At 41.3% G+C, this 14,258-nt stretch overlaps 1 protein-coding gene across 1 annotated transcript in view; it reads right to left on the bottom strand.

Moving 5' to 3' along the window:
• SMAD5 (SMAD family member 5) overlaps nucleotides 1–2,604 on the bottom strand; it is a 31,053-nt gene extending 28,449 nt beyond the window's left edge. The window contains exon 1 of the mRNA XM_072871960.1: nucleotides 2,588–2,604. The gene's annotated coding sequence lies outside the window, so the exon portion shown is untranslated. The remainder of the gene's footprint in view (nucleotides 1–2,587) is intronic.
• Between the last annotated feature and the right edge of the window lie 11,654 nt (nucleotides 2,605–14,258).

Raw genomic sequence — 14,258 nt, 5'->3', positions numbered from 1 at the left:
GACCACAGAAGTGGGATAGAAAAGGTAGTACAGAAAGAGAATGAATCTAACATCACAGTTAACTTCCTTCTACTTAGCATGACCACGTGATCACTGTGAGCTTTTTTCTTATATGAAAACTCTGCTCAAAATTAGCCATGAACAAAATTGAGTCTTATTTTCTTAAAGATTTACTCCCTTCCCTATCACCTGTTTAACGTCCTACACTGTTAGCCAAACGCAGAGCCTCCTGGGTGTATTTTTCAATGTTATCACCTGCATAGACCCAATTTTTCCTAGGGCTTTTCACTCCCCAGCCCGAGTGCTGCCTTCTCATGCTCCCTTTTGGAAGTGACTGGCGTTTGGGTGGGACGCATTCTTGCTTTGGGACAGTGAGGGGATCTAACATACAGCCTCGCACTCAACATAATCATCTGTTGACACAGCCATGAGTTGGAATTCCATTTCTTGTAGCAATAGTTGGGACCAACATCCACAATAACTGTGCACTGAAAACTTGTATTTGTGGCTCCATGGCCAAAACCACAGGAAAACTATTTTTAGCGCAACGGAGCTCTAAATAGTGGAAGCACTGAAAATTTAGCTCACATCATGGGCCAAATTCTTCTCCTGGTTACACCCACTCTATGGAGAAGCTTGAATATAATAAACAGAAACACTCTGAAACAGAAATTTTTAAAAAAAGGGAAACTTCTGCTTATGAGTAAAATCAGTATTTAAAACTTTACATGAAGAAAGGTACACATCCTCCAGCACTTCCTCCGGAAATAAATAAAAGGAAAGGAAAAAGGAACAGTTTGAAATAGAAGCGACCTATTACAATAATTGCACCTATTACGATAAAGGGAATTCATCCCACTATATATGTCTAAACAAAACCTATAGCTAAAATCTCTCTCCATTCATTATGCAGATACTTTTGGCTTAGACCAGTGAAAAGGACACCGAGTTTATCTGTATCTTGAGAGAAGACGCGGCAGATGAGTGTAGCCTATGAGTAACAAATCAGGTTTTAATAGCTAGACCTACACTTAATTAGTCACAAGCCAACTTCCTAACAGCAGTTTATCACCTCAGGATTTCACAACACAAAACAATTAGTGATGGCAATGCAGAGTACTCAAGCTTTCTCAGGTGGGAACCCACGGGACCCGACTTTCTCCTGGGTTTATTTCTGCCAGAGTCCCCAAGTTACAGGACGTTGGGCCTTTCCAACTTGTATTTAAATTTCATGGCACACTTTGGGACACAACTTTTTTTTCCACCCTCATGACCAAATAGTTGGGTTTAATAATTTCCTCTACAGTATCAAGATCTGCATGTACAAGCATAATAATGGCTATTATAAAATTAAAGTGCTTTTGGGTGCAGGTTTTTGACAGCACGTTGCAAGCTATTTGCTTCTCTTCACAAAATTTCCACAGAAATTTTATTTTCCTTTCTTTTATTTGTGTTAGGAAAACAGGGAACTGGATCATTTTCTAAAACAAAAATTCAGACTTTTTGGAGAAACCAGTAAGATGAGAGAATCACAAAAGAGGGTTTTTTCTCATAATAATAATGATAATTAATGTTAATTTTCATTCACTATTTTATCGTTGATGAGATTTCTTCCACTCTTTAAGCACTGCCCTATGACATATATTTCAAAAGGAAATACAGGGAGGAAAATCAAAAGGCAAACAACACATTTTCAATTTTGGTTACATTTTTGCAAATCTGAAATAAATTGGGATTATTGTTATTGTGTAAACACCTTCATATTTCACACAGTAAAGGAAATATAAAAAGTTCATAAACTTTTTTGCTCCAGCTGCTTAGATGGGCCCCATGTAAGGCACTGTCACTAAAATAGTTCACAACCCTAATTACAATTCACCACATCTTGGGAATGACATTTAGGATTCTCGAGGCGCTTTTAGATAATTTTTAGACTCTGCATAGAAGCTCAGCTGTCACGAAGTCGGTTTTATTTTGTAACAGATTTTATCCTTTGGAATGTTATGTTTGGATTGAGCTGAAGATGCGGAAAAATACATGCAATATAGTTTGCTTACCCGACCAAAATATAACTCCTAAAACAAAGCTGAAACTTTTTGTCCTTTAATGTTCATATTCCAGCCTGTGCTTGCCTATAGCTATTTAGATTTGGAAGGGGGGGAGTAGAAGAAAAAATCCTCTCCCTTACTGCATTATTCTGACTCCATTAGTGTAGGCAGAGAGAATTCCTGCTCTCTATCCAGTAATTAAATAAATATTTAACATTGCAGGATTTAATTGGAATCCCAAAAGTTAACAATAGCCTCTGCTATCGGTGTCGCTATCTCAGGGGTTCTGTTTTCACAGGCGTATATTTAGATCGCCCACTTGCATTACGAATAGTACACCCACCCCCCACCCCCCCTAAAAAAAAGAAAACAAACAAGAAGCTCAGTAAAATCTGGAAACTTTTATAAAGTGACGCCATCGCCGCAAATCTCCTTCCCTTTGCTGCAAAACGTACTTCAAAGCTTAACAAATTAAGTGGCAGGCAGGCTCTTGTAAAAAAAAAAACCAACAAACCAATAACAAATGAACACAGCTTTACCTTCCAGAAAATTACTGCGGCTCCATTTTCTGCCCCTTGATTTTTTCACTAGTTCCCTTCCAAGTGATTTCTATTTCTCTCTCTCATGCTGGCGGCAGGGCGGCTGGGGAGGAGCCCAGCGCAGAGGGTCCCCAGCCTGCCGGGGAGCAGGGACCGGATCGGGTAACACACCCAGCAGCACACCCAGAGCTGGCTGCGGAGAATTCAAATTCCCACTTTAGAAACTTTCTGCAATACTTGTGTGTCAAGTCTATTTTTGCTTCCTTCCTTCATCCTGTAATAATGCTCTTCGGTCCGATGCAACGCAGCCATTTTTTGTGCTGTGTCTTTCGTACAATCTGTAGATCAAAAGCGCTTTGCCGGTGTAAATCCTGGCTTTGCCCGAGCCGGCTGATCCCTTTCGGTGAATAATTTATCTAGTTTGCAAAATGGGAACAGCTACAATCACAGTGTGTTGACTCTTTGCGTTAAGTCTCTCTGCACAAAAAGAATACTCACAATGTGAATAAATTTAATGGGTATAAATGTGTATATACGTGTATAATACATATATATACACACATATAAATATATATACACATTTAAGGCATTCAGATGGTATGTCTATGCGCACATACACACACACACCTCAAAATGGGCCAGTTTAATTAGGATAATGATGCTTTTCATGTAAAAATACAATTATAAAGTATGAATGATCTTCATACCAGGCCTTCTGCATTTGCCTTTTACCACTCTGTGTGCATATACAAAGATGGCAAAAAGAGAGAGTAACATATAAATGAGAGTGTAAGTCTGCGAAAGACGGATCGTTCTCTGTGAATCTACTGAGCTAAACCAATAAAAGCTGATTAGTCTTGTTGACAACAGAGCTCACAGAGGTTTCAAAGTCCAGTTAATAGAAACTGAAAGTCTGGCAGCTGCACACCCTAGAAGAACCACTTAAAACAGAAAATAAAATTCACGCGATTAGATGCTTGCAGAACCAAGCATTTCTCACTAAAATAATGAGATTATTAGGGTTATGTCTAATCGTTAGCCATTGGTCTTCATGAAGATGACTAGGGTTGTGTCTAAATGATCAGCTCAACCCTCTCAAACCCTAGTTCGTGAGAAACCTTGTGTCTCCCGCACACTGCAAGCTTGAGTTCCCTTGCCAGAGCTCCAATTATCGGGCAAGATTTGAGCCAACAGTAGAAAGGAAGGTTCAGACACCCCCCGTGAGGCATACAGTGGGGAAGGATGAGCATGGCTTGTCAAAGAGAAGTCAGGCTTTGCAGATCACTACTGGATTTCTTTGAAGGATTCAGCCAGAGTGTGAGGAAGATGATATTATTCTTGATATATTCTACCTGGCTTTCTAAAAGACTCTTGGCAATGTCTCCCACCTCTCTGAGGGAAGATAATTTGCTGGGGCAAAGGAGGTAAAGGTCTCCTAAGAAGGTATAACTACTCAAAAGAAAGGCAGCAAAGAGTGACAATATCTGGTTACTTTTCACAGCAGAGGGAAGTGGAATTTCACAGGCAAGCGTGTGCACATTGGCGCTGCTCAACGTATTGCTGAGCGAGCTGGAGAAGGCAGTAAGACGATCAGTGGATAACGAAGTTGTCTAGGAAAGTGAAGATGAGGACTTGGTGTGAAGAACTGAAGAAGGAGTTCACCATACTGAGTGGGAAACAAAAGGCAGATGAAATTTAGTGTAAATATACATTTAAAGTTGCACACATGGGAGTGAAGTCACATCCAAGATGACGTGCTCTAACATGCCATTACTCAGGAACAGTATTTTAAAATAGTTCAATGCAGGTGTTGAATGCATTTTTGATCACCAAGGAGTGCAGGGAAAGTCAGGAATTGCTACAAAAGGAATGGCAAACAAAGCAAAGAAGATCATGCTGACGCTGTGAATTCCTGGTGCACCTGCATCTCAGGTTCCATGCAGAGGGCCGGTTCTCCATCTCAAAAAGAAATGCTACATCTGGCAGAGGTACAGACAAGGCCAAAAAGAGTGATCTGAAGCATCAAATGGGTGCCATGCACGGAATGTCTAAGTAGTCTCTTCCATCTGGAAAACAACCAGCTGAGAAGGGATATTACAGACATCGGCAAAAAGCCCAAATGGAACAGGGAAGGTGAAAGAAGACTTTGCTTCCAGTTCTGGAGGAGGTGAAAGGAAGCTTAGCTGCACGTGCACACACACACCTCAAAATGGGCCAGTTTAATTAGGATAATGATGCTTTTCATGCAGACTTTTGAGAAGAAAAAGGTAGTTCTTCACACAAAGTATAATAAGGGGTTCAAATCTCTGCCACCGCACGTTGTGGGTACTAAAAGTTTACATGAGTCCAAAAACCAAAACCGGTAACAGCGAGTTCACAAAAGAAAAACCCATTAAAGGTCACTAAATATAAAGACACTGACCTCTGGCTCCGGAAGTCCCTCGGTTGCAAATTGCTGGGCGAGTATTCTGTGCCATTACTGCTTGCCCTGTACTTACATTCTTCCTCTGGGCATCCTCTGTTGCTGGCTGTGGGACAGGACACTGAGCTAGACAGACCTTTGATCCCACCCGGTAGGATCATAGTGATGTTCTCCACATGCTGTTAGGAGAACTGCTTTTCATTCTGAAGCTCATATCTCACTGCAGTCATATTTTATTGTCTAAAATGTCACCAATTCTGGTCCGCATTTTTTCCAAATTGTGTGAGACCCCAGTTCTACCTCTCCACCATTCTACAAATCTCATTACATATTTACCAATTACACAGATAAATGCATCTGTTAACAGGAATAAAACTCTTCTGGTCAAAAACTGTGGAATTTTGGTTTTGTTTAGTGTACCACTCTGGCTTTCTCAGTATGTTCAGGAGCAAAGCTTCCAAAAAGTCAGTAATGAGTTTACACTATGTAACTCAAAAATGCGTTAATTACTCTAATCTACATTAAGAAACTATTATTAAGAACTCCACATTAAAGGTAATTTAAATAGAAGCTTCAATTTAGTGAAGCTTCAGTATGGTAGTGTACAACTCTGCAGAGCTTAGAGCCCAATGCAGATACTGGCTGAAGTAACCATATAACATCTTTTCATCCACATTTTTATATCATTATGTAAAACAACGAACATTATATGTTCTGAAACATGCATCTGGTCTCTTCCAGTGATACTAGAGCTGTGCAATAATGGGAAACTTCCCTTTATGCCAAACAGGGGGAAAAAAAAAAAAGGCTTTTTTACATTTTCTGTGAAGGGAAAATGGTAGCAGGTAGAACGATCATTTGGCATTTGAAAAGTTGTGTTCCGATAGAAAAAAAATCCTTTTAAAACAGTAATGCAAATGAGGAACATCAAATGGAAAAGTCATTTCCAAAACTTGTGTTTTGACAGTGATGAGATGGGATTACAGCTGAACTTTTCCATTTGTCCGTTCTCCTCCTTCCCTAAACTAGCAATAAAATACAACGTATTTCACAAGGTATTCTAACAAATTTATATATAACAATGGGACAGATTTAGGCCAGAGTTTCTTTGGTCCAGCTCAAAAGAACAGCACAATACTTGATGAATATTTAATTATTACATTTTCTAAGAGAAAGGCATTTTCATTCCTATTAGAAATACAAAGAAAATTAAGTTCAGCTAGAAAATACCACGTGTCCAAAATCAGTCAGATATATCAGAGCTGAAATTTTTAATTCAACCCCCAATTTTTAATTCCAAAGACTAACCTGATCCAGAGGATCTTGGGTGCAAAAACACAGAGCAGTTGTAGTTGCACTGCAGTTCCCACTACCTCCTAAATACTGACATTTTGGGCTTTCGTAGAACAAGGAGGTGTTTCCATTCTAGATTACCAAGGATGTGTTTCCGAGAAAGCCACACAATTCAACTTGAAATAAGCTCTTTCCTGCCTTTCTTATACATAACTCATCACACCCAGATTTCAATATTTGTGTTCTTGTTTCAGACCTACTCTGCCAATTTATTATATAAGCAGCATCTTGATCTTCATTCTGTTGAACAAATTTCTTAGAAAAACTCTGATCTTGGTGCCAGTTTTTATTGGTGGGATAATTGGAACTGCTGATAGGAGGCTATAAACCTCAGGTTTTGGAAAATACTGATTTGTGCTTACATTTAAGCCTGAGAATAATCTCTCTTACATTCAGCGAAGTATTTATGGCTATGCTTTACTTTAAGCACACGCTTAAATTCAATTAACTTCATTTTAATCATGGGCTTAAGTGCTTTGCTCTCTCAGGATAATAAAACCATTGGCACTTCATTTAGCTGGATGAGCTTGTTTTTAAGTAAATCTCGTACTCTAAAGCACAAACTGACGAACATGCAAATAAGAGTTACCTTTTTGCCTAAAGACAGAAAATGATAAACCGAGTAGTTTTCCAGTCCATGAGGGGAAACACCTAGGCATGGAAGAGATTTTCATTTCCCTGATACTATCATATTAATTGTCTGGTAGTGAAACGCTGCCTTGCAAGAAGAGATTGTGCCATCTTTGATCTCTTTCTGTACATGAGCAAGGAGAGACATAAGTGTTATTTTCCATTGAAATGAAGAGTGTTTGTTTGCTTGTTTGCTAGACAAAAGCAAATGTCTTTGAGACACTGTGGGCCGTACCTTCACTTGATAGAAATTGGCATGTCTCTCTCATTCCAGGGGAATTACACTAATTTTACACCTCAGAGTACATCTCGGAGACTTTCCACGTCATGTATAAACTTGAATAGAGAGATTCTGTACCGTGAGGTGAGATCATAATATGCAAGTGTTTCACGGACATAAAACTATGAGGTCTGGGAATGCTTGACGGTAGCTAGTAAATACAGTATGGTCTGGTCATTAAGTGGGACCAATTGTTTATAAGAAGAATAAACCAGTTGGTAGGCAGAGCCAAAAAGCAGTTTTCTTTACCACGGTACTCCTGATTAACAGCTTTTCCCCACCGAAGCAGTAAAATGCAAAATTATGGTTTTATTAAGTCTTACGTGGCTCAAAAAACCCCTTTCAAATGTCATTAACAATTGATCCGTTCACCAGAGAAGTGGCCATTTTAAAAAGAAGTAAAAGAATAATTGAAAAATTTGAACATAAACTAGCTTACACCACTGGCTAGAATATTTCTGATGCAAATTGAGAACTGACATAAAATAATGCCAATTTTACTACCATGTAATTTTGCAGGAAATAAATTGTGTTATGTTGTCATAGCTACTTCAATTAACATGAAATAAAAGATTTTCAGAATTTTCTAACACTGCTCGTGTTTATGGAACCAGACCAAAAGCAAACCCAGCAAAATTGGAATTTCTGTTTCCCATGCAATTACTTCTATGAATAGCAATATTAACGAAGGCTTGGTATAAAAAAATACATTGAATGCATGTAGCATACTTCCATTTTTATCTTGTGAACGTTACTGCAATTAGTTTCATATACAGGAAAAAATATTCCTAGCGGAAGAACAACAATGCTGAACGGATATTGGGAGAACTTCAGACAGGAAACCTGGTACCTTCAAAACCAAGAGTTTTGAAAAGTTTTGAGTGATTTATGACCAGTGTAAGAGATCTGAGAAACTGCCACCAGCAAGAACATCTCTGCAAGAACGGGAGGGGTCTGTGGGTACAAGCAGGGCACCGTGGGTGCCAACACCTGAGCTGCCACATGCACCTTTGAGGACATCCCAGCAGAAGGCAGAGCCATCGCTTGCACCGTCACGCACCCCAGGGAGCTGGGGTCCAGCTCCGGACCAGCTCACGTCCAGCCCGGAGAGGTGGAAGGAGAGTGGACTTTCCCTCCTGCAGGCCAGTATTGCTGCAGGAAACGAAGATGAACGATAATGAAGTGAGACTATGAGAAGCTTGCAGTGAGCACTCGGGGGTTTGTCGCAAATCACAACATAGTGGTGCTGCTGCTGGTGGCTTCAAAATTTATGGGCAGCAAAACTGCTGAGTAGGATGGCTTTCCGAGGTCCTACCTTTCGCCTGACTGACAAATACCTTTTTCCTAACTTGAAGAAATACTGGTTTTGGTTTGCAGAGGTCTGTCTCTGGCTGATTGCTTCCCCGCCTGCCTTTTGTCCTTTCCACTTACTTGCGCAGGCTTTGCACTGAGAAGAGCGTAATGCCATGTATAAGCCCCAAATATATTATTTAGTCCTTTCTTCTAAAAGGAAAAAAAATGTCCGGGGGCAGAATGATTTCAGGCTGTTCAAATTCCTGACATGGAAAACCCTGTGGTTAGTCAAAGATAATCCTGTTATTTCCACCAGTTTTACAACACTATAACCATCACTTCCCGTTGGGTGGTTATGAAGCTACATCAATGCAAAAGGAGAACAAAGTTAAACCATCCCAGCTTCTGAGTACAGAAAAGCTTTTGGACCTCCATAAACGTTCACTTCCTTGTTGTAAATGACAATAATTCAGCACAATTCTTCCCAGGTTCTTTGCATTTAAACATCAAATACCATGGAAGGCTTCAGAAGTGCTTTCTATCTACCCTGGAAATCAGAGAAAAAAAGCAGTAAGAGTTAATAGCTTCTTTGGAACAAATTATCATTTACAGCTCGCTCACCATTAATGTGTACCTGAGCAACCGCTCTGAGTTCATAAAGTTCAGTGAATTCAGTAAAATTTAAATGAGAGTATTGTATATTAAAGGCCAAGTCATATGGGGTTTTTATGCAGGCAAAAGCCTCACTGCTTGCTTTCTGAATAGGGCCTGATTAACGACAGCAGAATTCAGCTCTATGTTAATGCACCATTTAGTGCCCCACTTTTGCACACTGCAGTGCTACATCTGTGCCCATTTCATGTTCTCAGTCAAATTAGAAGTAAAAAAGAATAGATGGAAATGGCGCATTCCAAGTATCTCTCACATAGTTTTGCTCGTAAGCTGAATGGCCCTTTTTGTAACCAAAAGGACCAGAAACAGCTTCCTTTCCCAACTGGAGGTCTTTTTTAAATCTGGCTTTTAAAATTCTTTATGGTAGCAGAGAGAAAAAAAAAAAAGCATAGTCTGTACTGATGCTCTGCTTGCAGATTGTCCTCCATAGCAAGGGGCACAATGCGCTTCCCCGGCCGATGCATGGTTGCGCGAGAATCATCCATTTTTATCACTTTCAGTTATTGTTTCCTTCCCTCTCCACAAATATTTCCCACAGTGCCACTGTTTTCTCTTGGCCTCCTTACTCATCCAAGCTAATAGTTAGGGGCACACTGGGCATTTTGTTATGCTTTTTTTTAATGTTCTGGTAGGCATGAAAACACTCAGTAGGGATTCCATTATGTTTTAGCACTTGTGTTGAAGGGTGAAATAACTTCACAGCCTGTCAGAGGAGTGATGCATCATGAATAGTTCCTTCTTTATTCTACATATTTTTATTTAAACGTTCTTAACCATGTTTTGTAACAAGCTGCTTTCACTGTACTAGACTGTCTGGAGGAGGAGGATCTGTTTTAACTTTCAAATGACCGTGAAAGATTGGAGAGAAGCAACAAACAAGAACATCTCTGTATTAAGTTATCAAAGTTGTTCCAGGGATCTGAGGCTGGAGGACCAAATGTTAGCAAAGAGTTTTTGCCTTCATTCAGTGTTTTGCTGCCTTTGTTTTCAGAAATTTGCATTGTTTTCACCTGGGTATTGATTTCATCTCAAACTTTGACAACTTTGTTCTGTGATTTCTTTGAAGATTGAATGTGTCAGAATTTACATGGGCAGAGCAAAGGGCAAACCAGCGTTAAACCCCACAACGTCTGTGTTCCCCATTAGCACTCTTTTACTGATAATCTTCAAATTCTTGTCAACAACTCCTATGTTTCCAACACAGAAAATATCAGATTTGCCATTTTTCCGGTGTTAATAGAACTCACCTCATTACCACATTCAGCTAAATAACTGCACCAGGCCTTTGGTTAATGGACATCTTTGATGAGTTCATTTTCGTGAAACACCCAGATCTCCTTTTACAATATCAAATATGAGAAGGTCGTTTATAGCCTTAGCGAGTGGCCCTGCCTGGAAGGGACTGTGACACGGGTCAAGGATGGAACATCAGCAAGGGAGAAGAGGAAAGGGCATTTTCCTCCTCTCTAAGCTCCTCACAGTGCAGTTCAAGCCAGAAGTTACGGAGTATTTCTGACTCTTCCTCAACTCCTTAAAACAAGTACATCAGCGATGGAAGGATTTTGTATACTCACGAGATGAAGTCGAGTCACAGAAACTCTGCAATGTCTTCTCACTCTGGTAGTGTCCTTCTGATTTACCTCAACTCTGTTTTGGGTTTACTTTTGAAGTCTCTCAGGGGTTGGCCAAAGCCACCAACTCTGACAGCACATCAAACCAGGACAATGCGTTAGCAGTAGTACAGCCTTCATTATCTTGCCTTATGCACTGACCTGTGCTCATCGCTAAAATTTCTTAAATAGGCCATGACGCTATATGTTCCTCCAGATGTCCACCTTTAAAAACAGCCTAGACACTAAACTCTAGAACGTTAGATAGGACGAGAGGAAGTGGCCTCAAGTTGCGCCAGGGGAGGTTTAGACTGGATATCAGGAAATTTTACTTCACTGAAAGGGTTGTCAAGCATTGGAACAGGCTGCCCAGGGAAGTGGCTGAGTCGCCATCCCTGGAGGTATTTAAAAGCCGTTTGGATGAGGTGCTTAGGGACATGGGGTAGTGGTGGTCTTGGTAGTGTTCGGTTTACGGTTGGACTCGATGATCTTAAACGTCTTTTCCAACCTATACGATTCTGTGATTCTGTGATTCTGTTAAGTTGAAAACCTAAGAGCAATTTTTTCACAATACTTAAAAAGACCCAGTCAGGAGCATCTATCGTCACTTTGCCCTCAACCCACTCATGGTGAGCAGGACAAGTGCTGCCCGGAGGCAGGCTGAGACTTAGGTCATGACTCAGAGTGTTGTTAATCTTCCTTCCTTAGGGTTTCCTTCCTCACTGCCTCCAGGACGTGGGTCCTACACCAGCTTTCTGCCTAGAACAAAGGGTGGCCCCACCGCGGCATCTCAGACTAACCTCTTGCAAAGGAAAGGAGTTCACTGCGCACACAGTCCCATCGGTTCCTGCAGACATCCAGGGAAGGGACAGAGCTGCCCTGCTGAGACCGCTCGCTTTGATGCTTTCCTGGTAGTAGTACCAGAAGCATCAGGCCATGAACAGCCTGTCCAGGGGTCTGCTTAGCAAATCTAGACCTGGCCAGGTTCGAGCAGTCTGCGCGAGGTCCTTCACTTCACTCAGCATCCACAGTACCAAGATGCCGGTAGCCAGCAGCTGTAAAAAGCGGGGTCACGAAGCACAGAGACCAGCAGCGTGCTGGCTTGTGCCTTGCCAGAAGTCGCAGGCTGTGCCCATCGCATGATGCATCTCCAGAAATCGGCGGTCTCCTGCCCCCACGCTGAAACCATAGCTCTGCTTCCCAGCCCATGCGCTGTATCAGCTGCAGTCTGGCCTGTACAATGGATACCGAGTTTCTTACATGCAATGACAAGATTCACATCCTGTCTTCTGCCCCTAAAGTGAAAAGCAGACGGGAAAAAAATATTTAAATCAGTCCACTACTCTTCTAAAAAAGATGGCAGTGAACTGGTCTTAGGCAGCCTTCACAGTAACAGGAAACATGAGAACCCCCTCTCTAAATCTAAGATTTAGAGAGTTCTGTGCTGATTTACAAGTTCTGTGCTGATTTACAAGCCCTAAAGACAAAGTTCATTAACAATATCCCCCTTACAACTTGGCTGGGGTTGGAAATTTTTTTCCCACTATTGGCTAAGAATATATCCTAAGAATGGTAATACAATATTTTCCTGTTGACCCAGCAGAAAAAAGATTCAGGACTGATTAAAATAGGTAGCTGTATGGATTCAGTGGCATAGATGTGTAAAGTAAAGTGCTTGCAATAAAACAATACCAAGAAGCTTTAAATAAGCAGAAAAATATTTTGGATCTATCTTTGAGCTGATTTTTCAGTGATGTCCTATAATGGGAACAGTTGAAAGGAAGCTTTAGCCTCAAAACCCGTAGTGAACAATAACAAGGTTTCTACAACATGATAGCAAATTTAGACAAAATAAGGAGAAAATGTTGGGAAGCTCTGCATCATGACTCTAGACTGCCCTTTTAAGGAATACCACGTAGTGGCTGGGGTTTGCAAAAGCCATTCAGTAAATTTAGCAGCACAAAGTTAACGGTCACTTGTTTTTTCATCAGTTCCATGGTTTTGATAACAATCCCCTTTCCTTTGTTTCAGTTTTCTGAGAATTTTGAGAAAACCTTTTTTCCACTTTTTGAAAACAAAATCAGCAGCTCTTGTACTGATCCATTTATTACAGGAATAACTGTGAACTGCAGGGTAAAATTGCTGGCTGCATGCAGTTTGTGCTCAAAGGACGTGGACCAGACTTCGTGCTCCCTCCTGCTTCACAGACATTTTATCAGCCTGAAGAAAATTAATAACATCCCAGCACTGATTTGCATTCACAAGCTTGATGAAAGAGAGGCAACACAGAAAAAGTAATCACACGGGAATGTACAGAACATTAAAACCAGCAGCAAAAGATAGTGTATAGTCAAAACACAGGTGCTTCATCATCATATTTTCGCTCAAGTATCCGTATCCTCAAATAACCTGCACAGAAATCCCTGGAAGAGGTGGTGGTGGGAGGGCTCTGGAGGATGAAGGAAACAGTCTGAGGAGGACATGGAGCTGGCACCGGAGGATCAGAGGCAGCGGGAAGGTTCTGGGTTAAATTTCTCCACATCAGTACAAAGCTGCCAGGTCACAGGTTGGGCTCTCTGGTGGGCGACCTGCTTTTATTTTCTCAGAAGAACAGGTAGGACCTGTGAGTTTCATGTGTGACAGTTACGGTGGTTTGTGAATAGAGAATTAAAAAAATACACCCTTTGGGTTTTCTTGGCTGTGAATTTTACAGCTAATAATTCAATACCAGGTTGAGAAGCGGACCCTTGCTGAAGAAGGGGAGAGCTTAGGGCAGGGCTGGGCACCACAGCGCACCGCAGTGCCAGCTGCCATGAAGAGTGAAGTTCTTAATGCCAAATACGCTGAAACTAAATCACAATAAAACAGATGCCGTAAGTTTAATAGTGTCTGCATACGTGTTACTCTGGTTACACGCTCCCTTCGTCGGGGTAAGAAAGGTGCTTGAATAGCCAGACCTGTTGAAGAGCAGATGTCTCGTATGCTTTTTTACCATCTCTGGTCAGAAGAAGGAAGGAGAGAAACCAGGTATGCTTGAAATTATAAACCAGGGGCCTGATCCAGAGTCTATTGAAGTCAACAGAAAGGTTTCCATTGACGTCAGCAAGCACTGGGATGGGCCCCCAGAGCTTCGCTGCTTGCTAACAACATCTTGACTGTTGTCAGCTGGAGCTTCGCTGGGTGAATTTCAGAACTGGCTCAGATGCCCAGGTTTCCTCTCCTCGCACAATGGGTAAAAGGCCAGCCTGCAAGCACGGGGCTGCAGGTTTTAAGGCTGGTTCTAAACAAGGACCAAGCTTCAGCATATTGTGCAGCAGCCTTGGGCTGTGCTAAATTAATGCCATCTGCTGCTGGCCTTCCTCCCCTCGCCTCCTCCCACCTCCTCCCTCAGGGGGCTTCTGACAGTGGAGA

Source organism: Ciconia boyciana, chromosome 9, assembly GCF_034638445.1.
Source record: "Ciconia boyciana chromosome 9, ASM3463844v1, whole genome shotgun sequence".
In the NCBI taxonomy this organism is placed as follows: domain Eukaryota; kingdom Metazoa; phylum Chordata; class Aves; order Ciconiiformes; family Ciconiidae; genus Ciconia; species Ciconia boyciana.
This window is presented reverse-complemented; position numbering and strand designations above follow the sequence as displayed.